Here is an 11,508-nt window from a genome sequence, read left to right on the forward strand (position 1 = left end):
GCATTATCACGTGTTTCCATGGTTTTTTTTTTTTTTCTTCTTCTTCTTCTTCTTTTGACTTCACTTAAATAGAAGATGCTAGAAGAGCAACAGGAGAGGGTTTTACTCTTAGGAAAAAACAGACCGAGGTTGTAGATCTAAAATATTGCTTCAAATGTTTTTGAGGAAACTGTATCCTGTTTTTTTTTTTTTTTTTAAGATTTTATTTTAGGGAGAGAGGGAGAGAGAGCACGAGCGGGAGGGGAAGGGGCAGAGGGAGAGGGAGAAGCAGACTCTCCACTGAGTAGGGAGCCCTCACCCCCTCCCACCCCCACTCGGGGCTCTATCCCAGGACCCCAAGACCGTGACCTGGGCTGAAAGCAGATTCTTAACCGACTGAGCCACCCAGGAGCCCCAGTTTCCAACCTGTTGCGCCTCTCTTTGGAGATAGTTGGATTAGCTTATCCCGAGGAGGTTTGGTTGTGATCCCTACGTGCACATTTGGATGATTTCTTGAAAAAGTTTAAAAAGCCAACCCAATCGAAAAACACTCAGTGACAGAGGGTCACGGGGCGCTTTTACTGTTTAGAGCCCCTCTCTAGGACGGTGGAAATTCATGGGTAAACACTTAGGATGTAGGTGCTTCTGTCAACAAACACCTACAGTGAGTGTCTAGACTGAAGTCCGTTTCAAACCACTTTTTTTTTCTTCTTAAAGCAGACCAGGAAATAGAGAAACCCAGCCTCCCGTGTCTTCTTCGAGTGTGACATTCACATGTTATTCCCCTTCAGGGACGCCGCGCCCTGCGGTGACACTCCCAGCCGGGCCTCTGCCTTGGTCCTTGCCAGGCAGACAGGAGGCCCCCAGAGGTGGGGACACCCGGAGCCCGGCTTCTGAGATCTGTGTCTCTTTTCTGAACCTCCCTCTGGTTTCAGAATTGGTTTTCAAGGCTTGTCCTCATCACAGGACTTCAGTTTTAGTGTTTCCCAATCAAGAGCCATGTGGAGGAGGCCCAGCCTTCCCAGGTACTGCGTGCCTGACCTGGATTTAGTAAAAGAGATCTGCTCCCAAAATTCAAACACGGGAACGCAGATGCCAGCCTTCCTACCCCACCCCTCCGTATTCTCGCAGCAGTGAATTGTCCCATTTGCGTCCCAGGGGTCTCGAAGCATTGTTATTCCAGGCTCTCTTTGGTTTCACACCCTCCTCCATCCTCCACTTAACCCCCAAATGTAGAGTCATTTTTCTGATCTCTCCTGGACAGGGGTCAGCAGAGATAAGAAATAATAATAATAGTAATAATAATTATTATTATTATTTAAAATGATAGAAAGTCCGAAAGAGAACTTTGGGACCATAGCATCTTATATACAGTTTTTACCTTGAAGCAAACATTGCAACTATTATCTGAGACAGCTGAGTGACACGCCGACCCCTTCCCTGCACTTTTTTTTTTCTTTAAGGATTTTTAAAATGTATTTATTTGAGAGAAAGAGTGAGAGAGCAAGAGAGAGAGAGAGAGCATGAGTAGGGGGAGGAGCAGATGGGGAAGCAGGCTTCCCACAGAGCAGGGAGCCCGAGGTGGGGCTCGACCCCAGAACCCTGAGATCATGACCTGAGCTTCACCGATGGAGCCCCCCAGGCGCCCCTCTCTTGCACTTTCAAATGAACTTCTGAAACACGTTTCCATCTTGCTCAAACAGTGTGAGGACACCCTCAGATTGGACGTGTCCACACCGTTGGTGGAAGCGCAGTACAGTGGCAAGATGGGACCTCAGAGAAATTCACTGATCCCTTGAACGTGTGGCGACAACTGCCGTGGAGTCTGAAAGCTTCAGTTTCATCCCGAGCTCTTTCACCGATGACCGGAATATTCTGAGGCCATTTGTTTGATTTCCCTGGGAATCGACTCTTGATCTAATTGGACTAGATAATCTCTGAGACCCACCAGAGGAGACAAATACGATGATTTATTTCACTGGATCTTTTTCTTTTTTTTTTTTTTTTTTTTTTTTTTTTTTTTTGTTTTTTTGGAGAATACCCTTTTTTAGGAAATACGTTCTCACAGCCACTGTCAGAGTTTAGAGCAAGGGATTATAAAAGCCTCGAGGGATGGTACGTCCTAAGACTCCACATGGGTCATTACGTGGGTCATTCCGCTCCCATCTGTCCTGGGTGCTATCTTGCAAAGACAAAAATTAACTTGTATTTTGTGACCGTCAACCCAGGATGGGAGTGAGTGTCCCAGTCTGCAGATTCCCTATTCTTTCTGAAATGTGTCCAGGCCCCTCTTGAGTGGAATACACAACAAGACTTGCTTGTCCTGCTGATGTTGGCAGCTCGGTTCATATTTCAGTCATCCATTGTGTAAAGAAACTCTGCCTGAATTGCTTACAGGCTATTCTAGGGAGATAGCCAGAGCCCAGTGTTTCATTTTCCCGGTGCCCCTTCTCTGAGGGGAGAAGCAGAGGAAGTGGATCAATGTCCCCCCCCACCCCCCCACCCAAAGCAGTTCCTTTTAGGGTGCTCTGTGAGGGCTCTGCTATCTCCAGGCCCTTCCTTGCTCCCTCTCCAGCTCCTTTGCAGGGGATCCCGGTACATTAGCCACATTGTTTGTGGTGCGTTTTTACAATTCCCTGTCATGTCTGTGTGCAGTTTGGCAGGCTGCGCATTGGAGTGGGGATTTGGAGAGCCGGCCCGCTGCCCCTCCCCACCCCACCCCACCCCCGTGCCCCCTGCCCTCTCCCCCCACACCCTGCACAGGTCTCAGGCTCAACAACACAAGGCCTGCTTTATAAAGCCCCAGCCCCAGCCCCAAAGACGTGCAAACACCTGGAGGGGAGTTTGTGTTCCGATGGAAGCAGCTCTGGGCTGAGAATTGTGCAGCTTAGGGATGTGTGTGGACGCGGGCAAGGCAATCAGCTCCTGGAACGTGGGGTCCCAGTTCTGTGACACGGTCTGCAGGAGACCCGGCTGCAGAAAGATTGGATGGTGTCTGCAGGAGGCCCAAACCACTGGGTAGTCGACTCAGAAATCAGCCCACCTGGGTTTTCCTTTATTTTTGGCCTTTGGCATAAAAATCTTCTAAAAAACAAAAGTTTTGTTTTCTCCCTTTGCTTTTTTTTTTTTCTGACTGTCAAATTCGTTAAGATTTTAGTGAGCAAATTTGTAAAGCACATTTGCAAACACACATACACACACACAACTTAAAAAAATTTTTTTAAAAAGATTTTATTTATTTATTCAAGATAGACATAGAGACAGAGAGAGGCAGAGACACAGGCAGAGGGAGAAGCAGGCTCAATGCAGGGAGCCCGACGTGGGACTCGATTCCAGGACTCCAGGATCACGCCCTAGGCCTAAGGCAGGCGCTAAACCACTGAGCCACCCAGGGATCCCCCCAAATTTTTTTAAATAAAAGAAGTGGAAGAAACTGAGGACCTTTGAGGGGGTTGCTGTGAAACCGGCCATGTGCATTCTGGTGTTTGCATAGCTTCTCTCAAATGCCTTAATGAATTTGTTGGGGCCACGGTGGGGGTGGAGGTAGGGGTGGGGGTAGGAGGGGCTTGGGTTTGGGTAGGATATTTGCTTTTTGAGGTCATTAAAACTCCATTTCACGAACTGGATGGGATCATTAAGTAAAATCCACCTGGTAAGAAGTGGCCGCCCTCACCTTTCCTGTGGTCACCCCCCCACCCCCCATGCTGGGACTTCCATTTCGGGACCGTGGGGAGGAGAGAGGGGTCGGTGCATTGCTCCAGCACCAAGGAGCCTCTCTGAACACACCAGCGGCTCCAGCCGCAGCCCCTGGCCACCCTCACCGCTGCCTCGCTGAAGCCACCTGGAATTCCCTCCAGCGACAGTCCCTGCAATGCTGAGGCCAAAATTCGAATTCTCTCCCACGGGCCTGGAATCCTGTGTTGGGCTTGTGAGCTGACATGTGTCAGATGAACCTGAGAACCTGAGTGTGTGAAGCTGTGCTCTTCCTCACCTTGAGCGTCTTCACACCCACCTCGTTGCAGCAAGCTGGGCCTCCTCAGATAATTCCAGATTTCCAGTGGTCATCTGGTTGGGTTCAGTCTTCTGAGGACCCCACGACTCCTGACACCTGCCTGGACCTGCAGGGACCTCCTGGAAAGACGAGGGGACTGGTGGTTTGTTCCATCTGACTCTTGGGATGGGGATACTAGACAATTTGGAATCAGTGGGGAAATGGGCAGGGAGCTGGCCATTCAGTGCACGTGGGCTGCCAGACAAAGCGCATAACCCAGAATCCTTCCCACGGAGGCATACTGGGAGGAAGGCAAGGTGCGGGATCTTCCCACTCACTCGCCAGAAAAGCCCTGTTGAGTGGGAAGATTATTACCTCGTTTTATGGATTAGAACACTGTGGGGCAGAGAGGGCGAGTTAACGTGCCCAAAGCCACACACCTGGTGAGCCTGCCACGTGGAGGAGCAGCCGGGTGTACTGGGCTCACGGGCCACCCCAAGAGCAGGAGCAGTGGCCCGGCACATGCACCACACTGAGTGTATTGTTGAAGACACGAAGGACTAATCTGTGCTGCTTGCACATGGATCAGTCCCTTTCTCAGGGGAGAGATTGAAGTCGCTCATTAAACAGGCTGGCTTCCAATCAGACTGCCTTCTGTTCAGCCAGCAGTAGTTGGGTGCGTGTGAGACGGTCAGGATGTCCCCGAGTTCCTCAGATGCCTGGTCAGAGAGCCCCAGGAACACCTAAATCTTTGGCTTCCAGGTGAACTCTGCGAGCATCAAGTCCAATGCTACCGTGAAGCCAAAATCCGTATTAGTTTCCTACCGCTGCTGTGACAAATGACCCAACCGTGATGGCCTACACAGCACTAACGTATTCTCTTCCCGCGCCTGGAGGCCCTGGGTGGGGACAGTCTGTCTCCTTGCCTCTGCTGGCTTCGGGGGCCCCCTGCATCCTCAACTCGGGGCCCTTCCTTGAGCCACTCCGGCCTCAGGCTTCCACCCTGCAGATTCTTACTGCATCTAAAGGGAGAAGGAAGTAGCTTAGAGGACCCCCTCCCCTTCTCCTCCTGCTCCCGTGGGGCATGCAGTGTGCGGCTGGGGAGTCCCCCCACCACCACTCCGCAAAGTGAGCAAGCCCCAGCTGGAGCCGGGGCCTGATCTTGATTTCATCAGCATCGGGCATTGGCCACTGAAGTTGGTTCCACTGGCTGCTACCCACTTGGATAGCAAGGTGCCGAAGACATTCCTTGACCCGAGCCCGGGGCAGTTGTATTCATCACCTCTCACAGGGTGACTCGGCTTCCTTGGACCCCAAGATGAGGTGAGAGGGTGATCTTTTTCACTTCACGTGCACATCTCGAGACACCCGGAGGGGATGGCTTTGTGCAGGAAGCCCAAGGAGGAAACCTTCTTTCTGTGTCTTCTCACTATTCAGGATTTTTCCGTAATGGTGAGTGTAATAGAATGATCAAGAACCCTGTTATTCGGTGTTAATTGTGTATAATAAGTAAGGGCATGTCACCCACACAAAAGTGATTTTAGAATGGAACGTCAGAGACTCTGGTGGGTGAGAGGCAGGACATACCCGGCCAGGGAACAGCCTTCTCTTAGCCCTTAATAAATTATGCTTGCAAATGAGCATCCAATGCAACTCTGTATGGGCTCGACCCCTCCTTCAGTGGCTTACCACCTCTGTGCCTGAGAACAAATTGTGACTGCGGATCTGGCTCACTGTTGAGCACGTTGTGATGCACCAGCCCATGCTCACAACAGAGGAGACCAGAGGGCCCCTTGGGCTCTATCCCTGTGACTGGTGGCCCAAAGCGGTGGAGCTTGAAGCCTGACTCTCTGCACTGCCCACATCACACCCCTCGGGGTCCGTCAGGGGCTGAATCTCCATTTTATGGACTAGATAGGCCTTTTCCTTCTGCAGCTTTTCCTTCTAGACTCCAGATCCAGCCCACCCCTCTGCCGCTTAGCGTGTCCATCCAAGGATGGGGAGGGAGAGACGGCACCCTCTATGCCAGCCTGCTTTCCTAATCACCAACGGCTCTGATGAAGGTAGAGGTTTTCAGCTACGGTGGTGCCGAAGACGAAGCTTGGGGATTAGGTGTCTCTGCTTTCCATTACCACAGATAGAAGAGCTGGCGAGGTGTCCGCCCCCATAGCCAGCTGGCTGGACAAAGGTGAAAGGAGAGGAGGAAAGAAAGAGGCATGTATCAATCCGTTTTTTCCATCACCCTGGTCCTCTAAGGTGCACTGCTGGCCTGTGCTCCCTCTCTGTCATGACCCGGGAAACTGAAGCTCTAGAGGTGTATCCACATTACCCAAAGACACAGAAAGGCCTGTCCCCGAGGGCCTGTCCTAGACCGTGCCAGAACTGGTATATCTGTCCTCAGCGTTCACAGTATAAAAGAGAAGTCTACAGTGTAAGTCTCAAACTTCAGGGAAATGCTGCTTTGGTTTACCATTGAGAACTATCTAGATGAAGGTAGCCCTAATGAAAGATGTCACCTTGGCCGCACGTCTTAAAAAAAAAAGTCCCAATTTTGTCAATGGATGTCCCATCCGATGTCCTAGAACTGTGCTTTGCACCCATCAACCACTGAATTTCATGTCTGTGGCAATGTGACAAGAGAGTCCCAGCTTGATCTTGGAGTCTCCATGGATTTTCAGTGAAGACAGACGGCCGTAATGCAGTGAGAAAAGATGCTCACGACGGGCTGATGTTTGCAAATCAATACAATATGTTGGCTTGCTCAGAACTTCCCCATTTTGTTAAGGATTACGTTTCTACATAGTTTGTGGACTAGATGTTAATCAGTGGCTGTTGGCCAGAGAGGGCCAACCCTCCCAGCGAAATAAATGGGTGTAAGATGTTGGAGACTGACCCAAGAGGAAGAAGTCTGCAGAAGCCTGAAGAATATGAAACCAGTTAAGGACTCAAAGGTCATTTTGTTCAGGGCAAAATTCTTGTGCGTGGTGCTGACAGTTTGCCCTCTGGTGTTTTCAGAGCTTAAAGGATCAAACTCGTCCACATGAAATACGGAATGTCTGATACAGGAGCCCCATGAAGCCCCTCAGCCCAACATTTTGCCCTATAATTAACATGGCTCCGGCGTCCTGTTGGATACCACCCTGCCTGTGACTCTAGGGTAGGCACGGCCTCCCTGAATTTATGGACCGCTACCTCTAGAGGATGTTTATTTTTTATTTTTAGAGAATGTTTAAAGAAGGCTTATAGGTAGTAAAACAAAATGGAATGCTTGACAGCCCATAGCTTATTTTAGGCTGTGTGTAGGAGGGGAGAGTCCCCTTACCTCTTTGCCACCATGTAGAAATCCCACCAAAGCTGACCTGAGAATGTCACTGTCGAAACTGACTGCCATCTAAGGGAGGGGTGAACTATGATAAAAAACAAAACAAAACAAAAAAGGTTTATTTCTTGGGGACTGATGGTGCAGAGTAGGCATTTATTTTGTGGGATATTGGCTTCAAGAACAATGAGTTTTGCTGGGAGATGGGTTATGGATAAGGAATAAGTGACTGATTCAAGAAGGTGTAGTTTGCCTTGGATCCGCTTCCATCCGTCCTAGCGGAATCCCACCTACTGTCTTTTGGTACCTGTCACCACAATGCTGAGCTCCTGGCACTGTCCCTCATTTAGAAGTGCCCAGACCATGTCAGCTAATCTTCCCTCCGACTCTGAGCTAGTAGCTAGTCAGAGCTGACACACTCTTTTAAGCGAAGGTGTAGATGGCTCTTAACAGCTTAAAGTTATCCTTTTTTTTTTTTTTTGAGCTTTGCATGCAAAAGAAGACTTTAATGCCTTAACTTAAACCAACTCCTTGAGTCCCATGGGACTCCTAAGTGCTATTGACAATGTGATATTTTTGGGCAAAGGGGCCTGTTGGTGTCTTTCAACACCTAAGAGTGCAATGTACTGAATAATAATATCAGCTCATGTGTAAGGTGGCCTCCAAGTCTGGGAACATAGCAATTCCTTTATCATATAAGGAAATTAATATCAGTAAATCACGATGTGTTTGCCTACATTTCTAGACTTGGTGGCCACGCTGCCTATTGAGCACTTACTACTTACTTCCCATGTTTTCTCACTTCATCATCCCAACGGCCTGAGGGTATAGATATTATTATTTATCATGCCCATTTTACCCAGGAAGACAAAGAGGCTTAGTTAGAGAAGCTACATTGAGTAACCAAACTTACAACTTGTCAGACTCCAGAGCTCTGTTGCTGCCTTCTGCTCTCCATTGTGAGCAGCCACAGCTCCTCTACCCAGATCAAGAGCTGAGGGAAGGCCTCTGTGCTGCCTTGGCCGCAGGCTCTCTTTTTTCCTGAGAGTGCTTTCCATTGGTTCTTTGGGTGGACCAACTGTCTTGCAGTTTCTCCCTCATCGGGGAGGACTACTCATTTAGCTCTCTCTCCCAAGAGGTGAAGTTACTTGTCCTGCACCTCATGGCAGGTGATGGTCAAAGCTGGAATAAAGACTCAAAGCTAGGGTGGTCAGGGCTGGCATCCTGTGGGAATGTTCTTGGCAGAGGCACGTTGTGTTTAGATTGCATTTCGTGGTGGTCATTGGTGGCCTTCAGGAGCTCAGCACCATCAATAACCTGGAAGCTCTGGTTTTAAAATCCCCTGGAAGATGGAAGGAAGACGTGGTTTCCTATTGGATGACCCGGGAAGGGTGGTCATTTTCTTTCGAATTGCTTGCTTGCCCATAAACTGGAGTGGATAACGGGTTTTCAGGCACCACTTGGAGACTTGCCGCCTTTAATTATACATAGCTGGTAAAACTCAACCAAACTAATCACAAAACACTCAGTCCAATAAAAGAACCCACTTTTTATAATGGAGAAATTAACCAGTGTTGAGCAGTAAAGGTTAGGGAAACTGCCATAAAATATAATTATAATAATAATATTACTAATAGTGGTACGCTGTACAGGGCCTCCTGCCTTTCATCCTGGATCTGAGAGTGACTGGCTAATGCTAATTAATATGACTTGCCCTGTCAGAACGATGTATGGATCTAGAAAAAGAAGCAGGGATTTTGTTTGTTTTTATGAATGGCGCCCTTTGGTGTGGTCAAAATGAAGATGGAGAGGCAACTGGGGCATTTGTCCAAGGACCGGAAAGGCATTCCAAAGTTGTGTATTGAGAGGAAGTGGTAAATTCCCAGGATTGAGATTCCAGACTCCCCTCAAATTGTCAGGTCTCCTTGTCACTGACTTCCTATGATATAGGGGTCCAGTCTTGCTTTCTTTTGGAGAGTGTTGGGGAAAGGAGATGGTGGGCTTTATGAGATGCACTTCCCCCTTTGGGATTTGAACAGAGTTACCATAAGGAATTTTATTTTATTATTTTATTTTTTTAAGATTTTATTTATTTATTCATGAGACACACACAGAGAGAGGCAGAGACATAGGCAGAGGGAGAAGCAGGCTCCACGCAGGGAGCCCGACATGAGACTCGATCTGGGGTCTCCAGGATCAGGCCATGGGCCGAAGGCGGCGCCGAACCACTGAGCCACCGGGCTGCCACATAAGGACAGAATTTTAGAAGCCTGTTTTCAATTTGTGGTGCTGTGTACTTCGCCTCTGGGTGTGTTTGGTTTCTATTCCCAGGCTTGCTGGGCTTGGCCAAGAAGCAGGTTTGGTTAGTGATTGAAATTGGTCCCAAGGACCCGGATCACTGATGCTATTGCTTTGGAAGAAGGAATGAAGGTGAGAGGGAGGACCCCGTGAGTTTGGGGTGGAAAGGTGACAGCCTGAGGGGCACCCTTTCCAGAGCCAGCCATTGGATGGAAGATTTGGGAATAAGCAGGATAGAAGGTCCCAGATAGATTCCTTGATTTATAGACCAGGCTGCCAAGGCCAAGGTTGGCCCTGTAACAGGCAGCACTCTGTCCCTTTGATTGTCTAGCTTTAGCAGAGTGGTAAAAAGTAGATTCTGGAGCCAGGTTGCAAATTTTGGCTCTGTCACCCAATAGCAAATTACTTAACCTCTCTAGGTGTTAGTTGCTTTGTCTGTCATAAGAGAATATTCTATGTTTTTAGTTATTGTGGGGGTTGAGTGAAATACTGTATATAATGTCCTTAGAACTACACTGGGCATGAATTCAGCCCATAGTGTTGAAGAGTTATTATTATCTATTTACTGAAATCTTTCCAGTGTGTGTGTGTGTGTGTGTGTGTGTGTGTGTGTGTGTGTGTATCGGTGAATTACCTGGCAAGGATCAGTTTGTGACAGGGTCACAGGAGAGGTATCTTAGACAATCAAGACTCATTTGGATAGGGAGAGAAGAGGAATGTAGAGATATACTTTCCTTGTTCTCTCTCTGCCATTCAGAATCCTACTTGGAACCTTCCAATGATCCTTGAACAGTGGACTTAAAACTACCTCTCTAGGACATTTGTGGGCAAAAGGGGCCTGGTGTGGGTGACATGCTAAGTGGCCCCAAATCCAATGCTTTGGAAAATGTTTCCAAATAATTTATTCAGGATAGACATCCCAGATTGAGAGAATCTTCTGGAGTCAGCATGGAAAGTGGAATCATGGAGGATGGCTATCCAGACATGTGCTGGAAGGTACACTTGAGGAGGTCCCAGAAATGGGATAATGCTCTTGGAGAGGGCTGCTCTAGTGCATTTCTGTTCCTAGGTATGTTCAAGAGAACAAAACTCATATAAGAAGCTTTAATGAAGGGGATCCCTGGGTGGCGCAGCGGTTTAGCGCCTGCCTTTGGCCCAGGGCGCGATCCTGGAGACCCGGGATCGAATCCCACATCAGGCATCCCGGTGCATGGAGCCTGCTTCTCCCTCTGCCTATGTCTCTGCCTCTCTCTCTCTCTCACTGTGTGCCTATCATAAATAAATAAAAAAAAAAAAAGAAGAAGCTTTAATGAAGGTTGGTCTTGCATCTCAGGGTGGCCAACCTTTTTATTTTTCAGGGGCTGTGAAGGTGGCTGTTTACTATCTGTGTTATCTAGGATACGGCTGGTACTATGATCTACTCTTGTGCTTTACTACTGAGGCCAGAGCACCCCAGAAACCAAATAATTCCATGTTGTGTTAAATAGGGAAGTCAACATTGGCATACCTCAAATGATATGCATCAAGGACTGGTGGAATAACTGGGAACATTTATAAAGAGCCAGAACTAAATGAAAATCAAAATGACTTACTTTCCAAGAGGTGGCTGGCTACTGGACTTTGAAAAGGCAGCTATTGGACAATTGAAAGCATTTGCTTTACAAAGGCAATAAGCAGGAATATGGAGGCTGCTACTCACCAGGAACTGTCCAACAGAGTCAGATTTCTAAATGTCAGTCTGGAATTCCCTTTTTGAAGGATTGGTAGAGCAAGGGTAAGTATAATTCAGGTTCTCATTTGTTTTCTTTCTCTGTCTGTTATGATGAAAAGGCAAGAACTCAAGTCATTGGTATGGAGAGAAATGGGTGTCTACTAAGGGCTGGGAGCTGATTCTTCAACTTCTCTTTCTACCTCTTGGAAT

This window comes from Nyctereutes procyonoides, unplaced genomic scaffold (assembly GCF_905146905.1).
Source record: "Nyctereutes procyonoides isolate TBG_1078 unplaced genomic scaffold, NYPRO_anot_genome, whole genome shotgun sequence".
Lineage (NCBI taxonomy): Eukaryota > Metazoa > Chordata > Mammalia > Carnivora > Canidae > Nyctereutes > Nyctereutes procyonoides.